Source organism: Salvelinus fontinalis, chromosome 38 (assembly GCF_029448725.1).
Source record: "Salvelinus fontinalis isolate EN_2023a chromosome 38, ASM2944872v1, whole genome shotgun sequence".
Taxonomy (NCBI): domain Eukaryota; kingdom Metazoa; phylum Chordata; class Actinopteri; order Salmoniformes; family Salmonidae; genus Salvelinus; species Salvelinus fontinalis.
The window spans coordinates 11291280-11306330 of NC_074702.1; the positions used below are offsets into that span (position 1 = coordinate 11291280).

The 15051-nt window shown below is 42.8% G+C and overlaps 1 pseudogene; it reads left to right on the plus strand.

Annotated features, from left to right (window-relative positions):
• Positions 1-12296: 12296 nt before the first annotated feature.
• Positions 12297-14587, plus strand: LOC129837747 (trypsin-like; annotated as a pseudogene).
• Positions 14588-15051: the final 464 nt, after the last annotated feature.

The window sequence follows — 15051 nt, forward strand, 5'->3', positions numbered from 1 at the left end:
AACTCGATAGGGTTCTGTACTGAGCTTTGAGGTGAAGTGAAGGAAATTGCATGATATAATATACAGTAGATAGAAGGTAGGAATGACCCAGCCAGTTGGGTCACTTAGTTGGGTTGTTTTCTTTGAAGAGTGGAAGCTTGGCTTAATAGGGTTGTGGCTTTTAGATAATTATTTTTGGCTACCTGTGAGAGTATGTCATTCCGGTTAATCTGTTCTATCGTATTGTCATCACATCTTAAGGTTGAGCACTGACACTTTTGTAGTGTTAATGAGGTTTAGACAAGAGTGTGAGTTCCTCAAGTGCCTATGCATATCCCAATGTTGGGATAATTACAACTTTGCTATAATATTTAAATAATAATGTTACTACATTTACATAAAATGTGTAATGTGTATAAATATTCAAGGAACATTTAAATTTGCAATGTACTAACTTAAGATGATGAATGGGAATGACATTCACTCTCATAGGTGGCCAAGAATAACTGTCTGAAAGCCACGCCCCCAATAGGCCAAGCCTCCTTAATTTACGGATTACATAAAAAAAAGACCCAGCATGAAAATTATATAAAAACCAAACTGATGTATGTGTAATCGAATCATTTTCAAGAGACTTGGCCTGTTGGGGACATTGCTTTCAGGTAGTTATTTTTGGTCCATGAGAGTAAATGTAATTGCTGTTCATCATGTTAAGTCTGTACAATGGAAATTTCACCTTCCTTTCAATAATTTTGCACATTACATATTTTAATATAAAACTAATAACATTATTATTTAAATATTATAACAAAATGGTAACTCTCCCAACATTGGTATGTGCATAGGCACTTGAGAAACTCATACTCTTCTGTAAACTTCATAAAAGTTACAAAAGTGTCAGCTCTTAACCTTAACATACAGATGACAATATAAAACAATAGATTAACCGGAATGACATTTACTCTCACGAAAGGCCAAAAATAACTATCTGAAAGCTATGCCCATACTAAGCCACGCCTCAAGTCTTCTGATCTGACCCGGTGGGTCATAGCTTAATAACCCAACATCAATAACCCAACAATTCAACTAAGTGACCTTGATTTCGGGATCAAAACAACCCAACGTGTGTTCTGTCCAATATTTATCCAAATTGGATTGTTTTTAAATCTGCATTTTTTTAGACTACAGTAATTCCTTTACTGATTTTTCTTTAATTCTGTTAGCGATTTGGTTTTAATCACTTGATAATTCTTAAAAATGTACCCGCTCCCACAGTATCACCAACGTAAAGAATAAGTGAATGAGTCTATTATAGTATTATATTATAGTAGAACATGTTTAGAATTTTTACTCTTTGAGCTCAAAATGTGCCATTGGTAACATGGGTTATTGTCAGATGACTGCTAATGAACTTAGCGGCACCTTTTGAGTTTTTACACATTAATGATGTCGATGTACCTTACTGCTGTGAAGGAATTTTGAAAAGCCACTTTTCAAAAGCCCCCAAGCTGTACACTATTACACACTACCAAAGGTAATACTTCACATTACAGTGCCCTTATTACTGTGTAATTACTCATGTAATTACACTATTAAGTATGAATAATTATTCAGTATAAATGACTAATAATGATTAAGTATTGTAATTGTTACAATGAGTTACAATGTACTTACAGCAGAGAGCCAAACCCGGGTTTGCACACACTGCAGCAGGGATTTTGGCCCACTCCTCCATACAGACCTTCTCCAGATCCTTCAGGTTTCGGGGCTGTCGCTGGGCAATACAGACTTTCAGCTCCCTCCAAAGATTTTCTATTGGGTTCAGGTCTGGAGACTGGCTAGGCCACTCCAGGACCTTGAGATGCTTCTTACGGAGCCACTCCTTAGTTGCCCTGGCTGTGTGTTTCGGGTCGTTGTCATGCTGGAAGACCCAGCCACGACCCATCTTCAATGCTCTTACTGAGGGAAGGAGGTTGTTGGCCAAGATCTCGCGATACATGGCCCCATCCATCATCCCCCGGTGTAGTCATCCTGTCCCATTTGCAGAAAAGCATCCCCAAAGAATGATGTTTCCACCTCCTTGCTTCACGGTTGGGATGGTGTTCTTGGGGTTGTACTCATCCTTCTTCTTCCTCCAAACATGGCGAGTGGAGTTTAGACCAAAAAGCTCTATTTTTGTCTCATCAGACCACATGACCTTCTCCCATTCCTCCTCTGGATCATCCAGATGGTCATTGGAAAACTTCAGACGGGCCTGGACATGCGCTGGCTTGAGCAGGGGGACCTTGCGTGCGCTGCAGGATTTTAATCCATGACGGCGTAGTGTGTTACTAATGGTTTTCTTTGAGACTGTGGTCCCAGCTCTCTTTAGGTCATTGACCAGGTCCTGCCGTGTTGTTCTGGGCTGATCCCTCACCTTCCTCATGATTATTGATGTCCCACGAGGTGAGATCTTGCATGGAGCCCCAGACCGAGGGTGATTGACCGTCATCTTGAACTTCTTCCATTTTCTAATAATTGCACCAACAGTTGTTGCCTTCTCACCACGCTGCTTGCCTATTGTCCTGTAGCCCATCCCAGCCTTGTGCAGGTCTATAATTTTATCCCTGATGTCCTTACACAGCTCTCTGGTCTTGGCCATTGTGGAGAGGTTGGAGTCTGTTTGATTGAGTGTGTGGACAGGTGTCTTTTATACAGGTAACGAGTTCAAACAGGTGCAGTTAATACAGGTAATGAGTGGAGAACAAGAGGGCTTCTTAAAGAAAAACTAACATGTCTGTGAGAGCCGGAATTCTTACTGGTTGGTAGGTGATCAAATACTTATGTCATGCAATAAAATGCAAATTAATTACTTAAAAATCATACAATGTGATTTTCTGGATTTTTGTTTTAGATTCCGTCTCTCACAGTTGAATTGTACCTATGATAAAAAATTACAGACCTCTACATGCTTTGTAAATAGGAAAACCTGCAAAATCGGCAGTGTATCAAATACTTGTTCTCTCCACTGTACATTCGTTCTGTGGTGCAATTTAAGTCTAGCATGGAATAAAAATGTGCAGTTTGATAAAGAACATGTATACGCAGGTAAAAATAACTGTACATTTCCCGAAGAAAAATGTTTATGCTTGCTTCAGCTGTTTTAACAAAAAAATATTTATCTGTCTGAAAACGGCCTATGTGACATCGGTAGTACTCATAAACATCAATTCTAGTCCCAAACTTGACTGAAAAGTGTAGCAGGATAGCATTAGTCATAAAGTCAGTATTTTCTAAAACGAGAATGTCCGATTTAAGGAATCAATGACATGGTCAATTTCCTTTGATTTTTGAGTATTAGGTTTAGATTTCATTCATGCCCACATGCCCACTAACACGGGACAGCTGCCTAGCAGCACCCATTTGATCGGAGCATGCAATTAACGTGAAAACAGCTACATGCTATCCAATAGTAGCAGCGGAGTCAACCTACAGCCCGCCCATTTCTTTACATACAGCATATTTCTGACCCACTGGAATTGTGATACAGTGAGTTATAAGTGAAATAATCTGTCTGTAAACAATTATTGGAAAAATTACTGAGAAAGAGAGGAGGATGGAGAGAGGGAGTAGTGTTCAGAAAGCATGATAGGAGGAAGGTGACAAAAGACAGAGAGATGCAGAGTTTAGAGATATAGAAGATGGGCAAATGTGAAGCATTAAGCTAGTGTCTAATTGCTAAATTGCCAGCGGTGCCACCTTGCAGCTGGTCATATATTTGACACCTCTAATCTCCAGAAATGTGTTTTCAAACAGGTTCAGATGAAAAGTTCTCATAAGGAAGATTCACCGCAGTAGGGAGTCAGCCTCAGTAAACAAGAAACTAGTTGGGCCAGATGCATAGCAAACTATCTTCACTGATCACATTCAAACACAAGAATGGAAATAAAAACATAATCATACATGCAAAAAATATACATTATAATTACAAAAATACTCTTCAGTAGGCCCACCCACTAGCGAATTAACGAATTATAATGTTTCTGTAATGTCTAAAAACCTAATGCTGCCCTAAAGTGAGATAAAGATGTTACCCAAATGAGTATCAGTTGATAGGTTAGTTGATAGTTGATATTTTCTACCATAATTTCCAAATAAATTAATAAAAAATCCTACAATGTGATTATCTGGATTTTTTTTCATCATTTTGTCTGTCATCGTTGAAGTGTACCTATGATGAAAATTACAGGCCTCTCACATCTTTTTAAGTGGGAGAACTTGCACAATTGGTGGCTGACTAAATACTTTTTTGCCCCACTGTATGTTGAGTTCTGATGGGGTACGACAGTTCATGAACTAAGCTCATGAGGCATATAAGTTATATTCTTTAAAAATCAATGGGAATAGGAAGAGCTTATTTCCAAACGCTAAATCCACCAATTTTCCACATTTGTTCTTTTTCATCAGAAGTCATCGTTTATGGGTACCTTCATGTGTGTTTAAAATATTATTGTTCTCAGATGTTTCATTCATAGATCTTTGATGTGTATGAAAATGTAGTTTTTTTGGCAGAATGCTATAATCCATTGGTTAGCTAGAATGGAATGTTCGTATCCTGTATATTTGATTGTGATATGTGGTTGGCTCACCTTAAGATGAATGCACTAACTGTAAGTCGCTTTCAATAAGAGCATCTGCTAAATGACTAAAATATAAAATGTAAATGTTTTACGTACAGATCTCATATTTCTGTATTGAATTGTTTTTTACGAAAAAAATTATAACATTGATGTCACAAATGTAAAATTTGTACAGTTCTATTTCTCTGAGAGTGAAGTGGGTATACAGCATCTTGCAAAATAACATGATTATTTGTCTCTCTGAAATGAAACCATCAAGTGATAGATTTTAAACAAATACACTACATGACCAGAAGTATTTGGACACCTGCTCTCCTTCCAAAATCATGGGCATTGAGTTGGCCCGCCCTTTGCTGCTATAACAGCCTCCACTCTTCTGGGAAGGCTTTCCACTAGATGTTGGAACATTGCTGCGAGGACTTGCTTACATTCAGCCACAAGAGCATTAGTGAGGTCGGGAACTGATGTTGAGCGATTAGGTCTGGCACACAGTCGTCGTTTCAATTCATCCCAAAGGTGTTCGATGGGGTTGAGGTAAGGGCTCTGAACAGGCCAGTCAAGTTCTTCCACACCGATCTCGACAAAACATTTCTGTATGGAACTTGCTTCGTGCACGGGGGCATTGTCATGCTTAAACAGGAAAGGTCATTCCCCAAACTTTTGCCACAAAGTTGGAAACACAGAATCGTCCAGAATGTCATTGTATGCAGACCATTATTCTTCCACCAAACTTTACAGTTAGCACTATGCATTTGGGCAGGTAGCGTTCTCTTGGCATCTGCCAAACCAAGATTCATCCGTCAGACTGCCAGATAGTGATTCATCACTCCAGAGAACGCATTTTCACTGCTCCAGAGTCCAATGGCGGCAAGCTTTACACCACTCCGCTTGTCATTGCGCATGATGATCTTGGGCTTGTGTGTGGCTGCTCGGGCCATGGATATCCATTTCATGAAGCTCCCGACGAACAGGTGTTTTGCTGATGTTGCTTCCAGAGGCAATTTGAAACTCGGTAATGGGTGTTGCAACCGAGGACAGACGATTTTTACATGCTACGCGCTTCAGCACTCTGCGGTCCCATTCTGTGCGCTTGTGTGGCCTACCACTTTGTGGCTGAGCCGTTGTTGCTCCTAGACTTTTCACTTCACAATAACAGCACTTACAGTTGACCGGGGCAAATTTGACATGTTGGAAAGGTGGCATCCTGTGATGGTGCCACATTGAAATTCCCTGAGCTCTTCAATAAGGCCATTCTACTGCCAATATTTGTCTATGGAGATTGCATAGACAAACAGCAACGGATGTGGCTGAAATAACCGAATCCAATAATTTGAAGGGGTGTCCACATACTTCTGTTTATACATGTCTGTCATTTAACAACCCCATGAAATGATTATAAATGGAAAAAACACACATCGCTTCATAATTTCTTTAAACAATAATAACTAATTTAACAACATTTGTGAAACGAATATATAGCGTTTTTGAAAACTCTTCATATATAATTTAAAAGTAAAAAAAAAAGTAATTTAAAAGTTAAATCATTTATATAGGAATCACAGACTTACTACTTAAAGGCCTAGTGCAGTCAAACACGTGACTTTCCTGTGTTTTATATATATTTTCACACATGAGGTTGGAATAATACTGTGAGACTGTGAAAGTATGATAATTCACTTTTAGTGTAAGAGTTGTTTGAAAAGACCACCTCAAATTTCAGCCTGTTTTGGTGGCATGGAGTTTTGGGTAAATTAATTAATAAGCCAATACGAAAGACACTTCCAAACCCCCTATTATTATTTTTGTTTTATAGAGTTCCAAACCTGTCTGACAATAATATCCAGTTTTTAGTTTTCCCCTGTCCACTCAGACCACTCTCACATAGTCCTAACAAAACTTTTGCTTGATAAATTTCTGTTCTTTGCTATTTTTGTTTATTCTTGACCATTTTAAATGAGAACAATCACAGTAAGGTAAAATTTAAACTTAATTGTTACCCAGAAGTGATTTGATACTGAGATCAAAACAGCTGCATTAAACCTTTAAATACATGACAAAATATGTGCACATGACACTATGTTGCTTGATTAAATGATGTTGATACTATTTACACTTTTTAAACTATAAATACATTTGTTTGAAATCCAATGGATTTCATATGCCATATGCTTACAATGGTGAATAAAGGAACTGGTTACTGCTCTCAGCTCTACACTAAACACCCATTATCTTTCATTAGCTGACAGCAGCTGCCTGTCCCCGATTTTGGCCCTGAAATCTTATTTTTGCATGCATTTTTTTTTTATTTATTTTTTATTTGTGAGGTATGTGAATGAAATACTGCCTCAGGAAAACTGGCAGACAATAAACTGGCAGACAATAACTCAGTGGCTTCCAATAGTGTAATATTGGATGGTGCCTGTAATAGCACCTCTTTTTTTCCAGGCCAGGATCTGATCACGCTTAAACCGCAATGTATGTTTTAAAGGCAATGTTCCAGCTTTCGGGAATATCTAACCATAATGTATTAGAATGTAATTAAAGTCAGGTCTGTTTGTCACAGCCATTCACAAATAACACAATATGTGAGTCTTGTTCTACCTCGTTTACAGGGCCTACCCACAGGGCACACACTGGTTGAATCAATGTTGTTTCCACATCATTTCAACTTCTTTAGCATACTGGTTATTGTTCGGAATTTCGGATGACTGACGTGCCCAAAGTAAATGGCCTGTTACTCAGGCCCAGAAGCTAGGATATGCATATAATTGGTAGCATTGGATAGAAAACACTCTTCAGTTTCTACAATTGTTAAAATTATTTCTGTGAGTATAATAGAACTGATATGGCAGGCGAAAACCCGAGGAAAATCAGTCCAGAATAAAAAAAAATTGAGGTCACAGGCCATTTTAATGCTAGCCTATGGGATATACAAAATAATTCCTCCCATATTGCAGTTCCTATGGCTTCCACTAGATGTCAACAGTCTTTAGAAAGGGTTTCAGGCTTTTAAAAAAAAGAGCAAGTAGTTGTAGTTTTTCCAAGGTGTCTCTCATTAGAAAAGTAGTCTTGTTGGCTCGTGAATGAGGCTCGTGAATGAGGTGCGCGCTCTTCGTTATTTATCGTCCCTATTGAACATACTATTCTCCGTCTTAAATATTATAATTTATTTAGATATTAGAGTACCTGAGGATTAATTAGAAACATTGTTTGACTTGTTTGGACAAACTTTACCGGTAACTTTTTGGATTTGTTTGTATGCATGTTGAACGAGTGGTGCCAACTAAACAGACTTTTTGGATATAAAGAAGGACTTTATCGAACAAAACGACCACTCATTGTGTAGCTGGGACCCTTGGGATTGCAAACAGAGGAAGATCTTCAAAGGTAAGGGATTTATTTAATCGCTATTTGTGATCTTGTGATGCCTGTGCTGGTTGAAAAATTTTATGATGTGGGTTGCTGTTCTCAGATAATCGCATGGTATGCTTTCGCCGTAAAGCCTTTTTGAAATCTGACAACGAAGTTGCATTAACAAGAAGTTACGCTTTTAAATGATGTATGACACTTGTATTTTCATGAATGTTTAATATTACGATATTTGTATTTTGAATTTCGCGTTCTGCAATTTCACCGGATGTTGTAGTAGGTGTCCCGATAGCGGTTCATGCGCTCTAACAGGGTAACCACTTCATTCTAAGTGCTTGTATACAGCATCAGATCAATTACAACAAAATACAGTACCTATAAAAATTCAAACATTATGACTATCACAAATGTGTTATATATTTTTTTAATGGAAAAATGGCAGGTAAAATCATATTCTCATTTTCAAACTTGATTGTGAACATACCTAGACAGCATTACAAATATAAGAAGGCTTATTCATTCAGATTTGATGGAATGGTTCTTCATTACATTTGATATCATGAAATAGTCATACTTTTATCCTACTTTTATAATGTAGTAGATCTTATAAACAAGTCCAGCTTTCAATCCCTATTTAATTTAGATCTTGTGACTGACTAGGTTCGAACCAGGTCTCTGGCATGTCACCAGACTGTGTTAGCCCACTTAGCTAAAGCCTACATTTTTTTGTTTGTTGTGACATTCCTTTTTAACACGGACTGTGATCATCATAGAGGGGATAAGAAAGCAAATCCATGCTCCAGAGAGTCTTAGCTTAATAGCTTATAGCCAAAGCAGTTCAAACACTAGAGCCAAATTAATAGGAAAAAAATTGAATTCAACATGCCACATTGGCTTCAGAAACTGCCAGAAGCTTCTGTTTGCCACAAAGAACCTTTGATTCTATCTGTTCTCCTCTACCTTTCCTAGCTGGCAAAGTACCAGGATGTTGTTTCTGGTTATGAATCTGAATTTAGAGAACTGGATTTGAAAACGGATCCTGAATGCATCTGAGAAGTTGAACATGTGAAACTTTGATTAACTTGAAATTATAGTTTGTAAACTTGATACACAGACAATGAATGCAATATTTACCATATTGAAACTGAATATATAAATATTGAATTTGATTATTCAATTAAACTGAAAACGTAATTGTAAAACTGAATGCGATATTCATTCAATTAAGTTTCAAATCATGAAATACAAGTTCAATGAATGAATGAAATGATTCAATTTTGGAATAAACATTCAGAAATATCACATTCAAATTCAATATCCTAATACAGATTCTAAATTACAAAATTAAAATACAATTTCTGTTGACACTGAAACTGAAACACTGTAATTGGCCGACTCCGGCCACGGTAAAAGAGGTGCAGCGGGTCTTAGGGTTTGCCAATTACTACCGGAGGTTTATCCGGGGTTTTGGCCAGGTAGCGGCTCCCATTACCTCACTGCTGAAGGGGGGGGGGCCGGTGCGTTTGCAGTGGTCAGCAGAGGCGGACGGAGCTTTCCGTCGTTTGAAGGCGCTGTTCACCGACGCGCCTGTGTTGGCGCATCCGGACCCTTCTTTGCCGTTCATAGTAGAGGTGGACGCATCCGAGGCTGGGGTTGGAGCCGTGCTCTCACAGCGCTCGGGTACGCCACCGAAGCTCCGACCCTGTGCTTTTTTTTAGAAGAAAAAAGTCCCTGTGGGGGACAGGGAGTTGATGGCTGTAGTTAAGGCCCTGAAAGTGTGGAGACATTGGCTTGAGGGGGCTAGGCACCCTTTCCTCATCTGGACTGACCACCGTAACCTGGAGTATATCCGAGCAGCTAGGAGACTGAATCCACATCAGGCAAGGTGGGCCATGTATTTCACTAGATTTCAATTTACGATCTCGTATCGGCCAGGTTCCCTCAACACTAAGGCCGACGCGCTGTCCCGTCTCTATGACCGGTCCATCGATCCTACTCCCATCATTCCGGCGGCTAGGCTGGTGGCACCGGTAGTATGGGAGGTGGACGCAGACATCGAGCGGGCGCTAAGGGAGGAACCTGCGCCTCCACAGTGCCCGGAGGGTCGTAGGTACGTGCCGCTCGCTGTTCGTGATCAATTGATTCGATGGGCTCATAGTCTACCCTCGTCAGGTCACCCGGGTATTTCGAGGACAGTGCGAAGTCTTAGGGGGAAGTACTGATGGCCCACCTTAGTGAGGGACGTGCAATTCTATGTCTCCTCCTGTTCGGTGTGCGCTCAGAGTAAGGCTCCTAGGCACCTGCCACGAGGGAAGTTACAACCCTTCCCTGTTCCACAACGGCCGTGGTCCCATCTATCGGTGGATTTTCTCACTGACCTTCCCCCGTCTCAGGGAAACACGACGATCCTGGTCGTTGTGGATCGGTTCTCGAAGTCCTGCCGTCTTATCCCGTTGCCCGGTCTCCCTATGGCCCTACAGATTGCGGAGGCTCTTTTCACCCATGTCTTCCGGCACTACGGGGTGCCCGAGGACATCGTTTCTGATCGGGGTCCCCAGTTTACCTCCCGAGTGTGGAGGGCATTTACGGAACATCTGGGGGTCTCGGTCAGCCTGACCTCGGGGTATCACCCAGAAAGTAATGGGCAGGTGGAGAGAGTGAACCAGGAGGTGGGTAGGTTTCTGCGGTCGTATTGCCAGGAACGGCCAGGGGAGTGGGCGAGATACATCCCCTGGGCTGAAATGGCCCAGAACTCACTAAGCCACTCCTCTACCAACATGTCCCTGTTTCAGTGCGTGTTGGGGTACCAGCCGGTCCTGGCACCATGGCATCAGAGCCAGACCGAGGCTCCTGCGGTGGAGGAGTGGGTGCAGCACTCTAAGGAGACCTGGAGGGCCGTCCAGGAGTCATTACGTCAGGCGAGTGGACGGCAGAAGAGGAGCGCTGACCGTCACCGCAGTGAGGCCCCCGTGTTTGCACCAGGGGACAGGGTCTGGCTCTCGACTCGAAACCTACCCCTCCGCTTGCCCTGCCGGAAGCTGGGTCCACAGTGTTTGGGGCCATTTAAAGTCCTGAGGAGAATAAACGAGGTTTGTTATCGATTATTACTTCCTTCGTATTATCGTATTAACCCCTCGTTTCATGTGTCTCTCCACCCCCTGTGGACTTCGAGGGGTCCCCGGCGTACACTATACGGGCCATTCTGGACTCGAGACGCCGGGTGAGGGGCCTGCAGTACCTCGTGGATTGGGGGTCGTCCCCGAGGCCTGGTGTCGGCGTGCTGCGGGGGGGGGGGGGGGGGGGGGGGGGGGAAAGTTACAGATGGACAAAGGTCATGCCCCCAAAACATGCTAATTCTAACAGGGGAGGTTAGCATTTTCTTGGAGGTATGATATTCATGCATCTGTAACTTTATCACTCATCATTATTCAAGATTCATTCATGATTATCATGGTAACATCCACATGAATGTAAAAGTGTTCAGAAACATATTCTATTATTATTTACAATAAAAGTGACACCAAATTGACAATACATTATTTACCATTAATTTCTACTGGGCACAACATCATCCGAAACACAACCAAAACAAACTGCAAATGCATCCAACAAGCTTGTAGAGTCACAAGCTTGATTTAGCAGTGGTGTAAAAAGTATTAAATTGTCATTGAGTAAAAGTACAAAGTAAAAGTAAACGCTATACATCAAATTCCTTATATTAAGCAAATCAGATGGCACACTACAACACTCTCAATGCTTATGACACCTTCAAATGGGAGGACTAGATACATAAAAAGTACTTTCATATCTAAATGGTAAAACAGATATGTATGAAAGCACATTCAAATGTAAGGTGACATTCTGTACTGTCGGCTTATAGAAAACATTTGATCTCAAATCCAAAAGGCTGAAGTATAGAGCCAAATGAATAGTTTTAGCTTCACTGTCCAAATAAATATGTAGGGGAGTGTATGAAGCGAAGTGTATGCAGGTGCCTTAAATAAAATATTGTGGCCCTTGTATGCTTGTATGTTTAGGGATAAGGCAGAGTAAGGGGAGGGGGAGCTGATTAGGGTGGTCAGCAGGGTAGAGTGAATGTTGGGAGCATATGGGAGGGCAGTGCAGAAAGAGTGTGAGGGGTAGGGGAGGTAAGGTAGGGTTTGAGGGGTGGGGGGGGGGCAGATAGGGTTTGAGGGGTAGGGAAGGTAAGGTAGGGTGTGCTGGGTGGGGGAGGGCAGATAGGGTTTGAGGGGTGGGGGAGGTAAGGTAGGGTGTGCTGGGTGGGGGAGGGCAGATAAGGTGTGTATAAATAAAGTCCATGCGCGTGTCCGGGTGTCTTTGATCAGCCAGTGTTCACCGGACAGACAGACACCATGAGACTGCTCGCTCTGATACTGCTGGTTGGAGCTGCTGGTAATTAAACACACACACACACACACACACATACAGTACTTTAATATACTCTACCAATTATATATCAAAAACTATTCGTAGGGAATATTCATCTAACATGTAGCTTTTAACAGCGTTCAACTTTTTTACCTAACAGGCTGTTTCTATGTGATGTAGAACAATTCGGATGAATACTATTCAGAGTGCAACAATGTCCTCATCTCTCCCCTCTTGTGACCACTTTCTCTGCATGGTGTCTCTCTCTGTGTGTTTCAGTGGCAGTGCCCCGTGAGGATGGTAAGATCATCGGTGGCCAGGAGTGTGAACCTCACTCCCGACCCTGGATGGCCTCCCTCAACTACGGGTACCACTTCTGCGGAGCCGTGCTCATCAATGAGCAGTGGGTGCTCTCTGTCGCTCACTGCTGGTACAAGTGAGTAAGGGTGGAGGGCAGGGGAGGGAAAGGGAAAGGGGGATACCTTAATTGAATGCATTCAACTGAAATGTGTCTTCCGCATTTAACCCAACCCCTCTGAATCAGAGAGGTGCGGGGGGCTGCCTTAATCGACATCCACATCTTCGGCGCCCGAGGAACAGTGGGTTAACTGCCTTGCTCAGGGGCAGAACGACAGATTTTGTGCCAATATGGACCAAAAGGAGGGCTATTCTTTGTCTTCTGCAGTGTGACACTTTGAATCTTATCAAACTGACATGAGGTTTCTCTGTAATCATAGTTGTATCACCCTGTCTTTCCCTTTGTCCTCTTCCTCTCCTTCCTCTGCCCTTCCTCTCCTTCGTCCTCCTCTCTCAGCCCCTACGCTATGCAGATCATGCTTGGAGAGCACAACCTGCGTGTGTTTGAGGGAACTGAGCAGCTCATGAAGATTCAAAACATCATCTGACATCCCAGGCAAGCTACACCCACACTTACCCCTTACACATCACTTTAGGGAAGTCATTTTATAACAACTGAACCCAGGCTGAATGGGGTTTTATCACATGCAATACAAATCCCTTGGCCTATCTCTGTTCTTCTCTCTGTAGCTATGACTACCAGACGCTGGACTATGACATGATGCTGATCAAGCTGTTCCACCCTGTGGAGATCACTGATTATGTGAAGCCCATCCCGTTGCCCACAGGCTGCCCATACGCAGACCTCCCCTGCTCCGGCCCTGGCTGGGGCAACATCGCCACTGGAGAGGAGGGTGAGACGGACCAAATACCATTGCATTTTACCTTGACAAAACTTTAACCACAGAAATTAAAACCAAACACACTCTACCAAACAAACTTTACCAACATTAATTATACCCTCAGAGCCTTTATCCACACACACTCTAACAACACACCTCACCCGGAGAAGAGGTATGACTATGGAAAAATGATATTAAATGACTAAATATCCCTGTCTTTTGCTTCCTTCTCAGTAAACATGCCCGCCCGTCTGCAGTGTCTGGATGTGCCCATACTGGAGGATGAGAAGTGTGAGATGGCCTACCCTGGCATGCTCACCTGCAGGATGGTGTGTGCTGGATACATGGACGGAGGCAGAGACGTATGCAACGTACGTACAGTATATGACACATTTTTGATGAGCCCTTTTGCTATCTTTGTTGTGCAGTCATTTAGAAAACACAGTGGTACATATTAGGATCAACCTGAATTGATTTCTTACCTCTCTCTCTCTCTCTCTCTCTCTCTCTCTCTCTCTCTCTCTCTCTCTCTCTCTCTCTCTCTCTCTCTCTCTCTCTCTCTCTCTCTCTCTCTCTCTCTCTCTCTCTCTCTCTCTCTCTCTCTCTCTCTCTCTCTCTCTCTCTCAGGGGGACTCTGGCAGTGGTCTAGTATGTTTGGGTCAATTGCATGGTCTGGTGTCCTGGGGTCAGGGCTGTGCCGTGCCCGGATACCCCGGAGTCTACGTCAAAGTGTGTGAGTTCCTCCCCTGGATCGATGAGACCATGAAGGCCAACATGTAACACCACTAGCTGCTTTCCTCCCTGTCTCTCAGACCTCCACTCCTCCAAACTCTTCCTCCCTGTCTCTCAGACCTCCACTCCTCCAAACTCTTCCTCCCTGTCTCTCAGACCTCCACTCCTCCAAACTCTTCCTCCCTGTCTCTCAGACCTCCACTCCTCCAAACTCTTCCTCCCTGTCTCTCAGACCTCCACTCCTCCAAACTCTTCCTCCCTGTCTCTCAGACCTCCACTCCTCCAAACTCTTCCTCCCTGTCTCTCAGACCTCCACTCCTCCAAACTCTTCCTCTCTGTCTCTCAGACCTCCTCTCCTCCAAACTCTTCCTCCCTGTCTCTCAGACCTCCACTCCTCCAAACTCTTCCTCCCTGTCTCTCAGACCTTCACTCCTCCAAACTCTTCCTCCCTGTCTCTCAGACCTCCACTCCTCCAAACTCTTCCTCCCTGTCTCTCAGACCTCCTCTCCTCCAAACTCTTCCTCCCTGTCTCTCAGACCTCCACTCCTCCAAACTCTTCCTCCCTGTCTCTCAGACCTCCTCTCCTCCAAACTCTTCCTCCCTGTCTCTCAGACCTCCTCTCCTCCAAACTCTTCCTCCCTGTCTCTCAGACCTCCTCTCCTCCAAACTCTTCCTCCCTGTCTCTCAGACCTCCACTCTTCCTCCCTGTCTCTCAGACCTCCACTCCTCCAAACTCTTCCTCCCTGTCTCTCAGACCTCCTCTC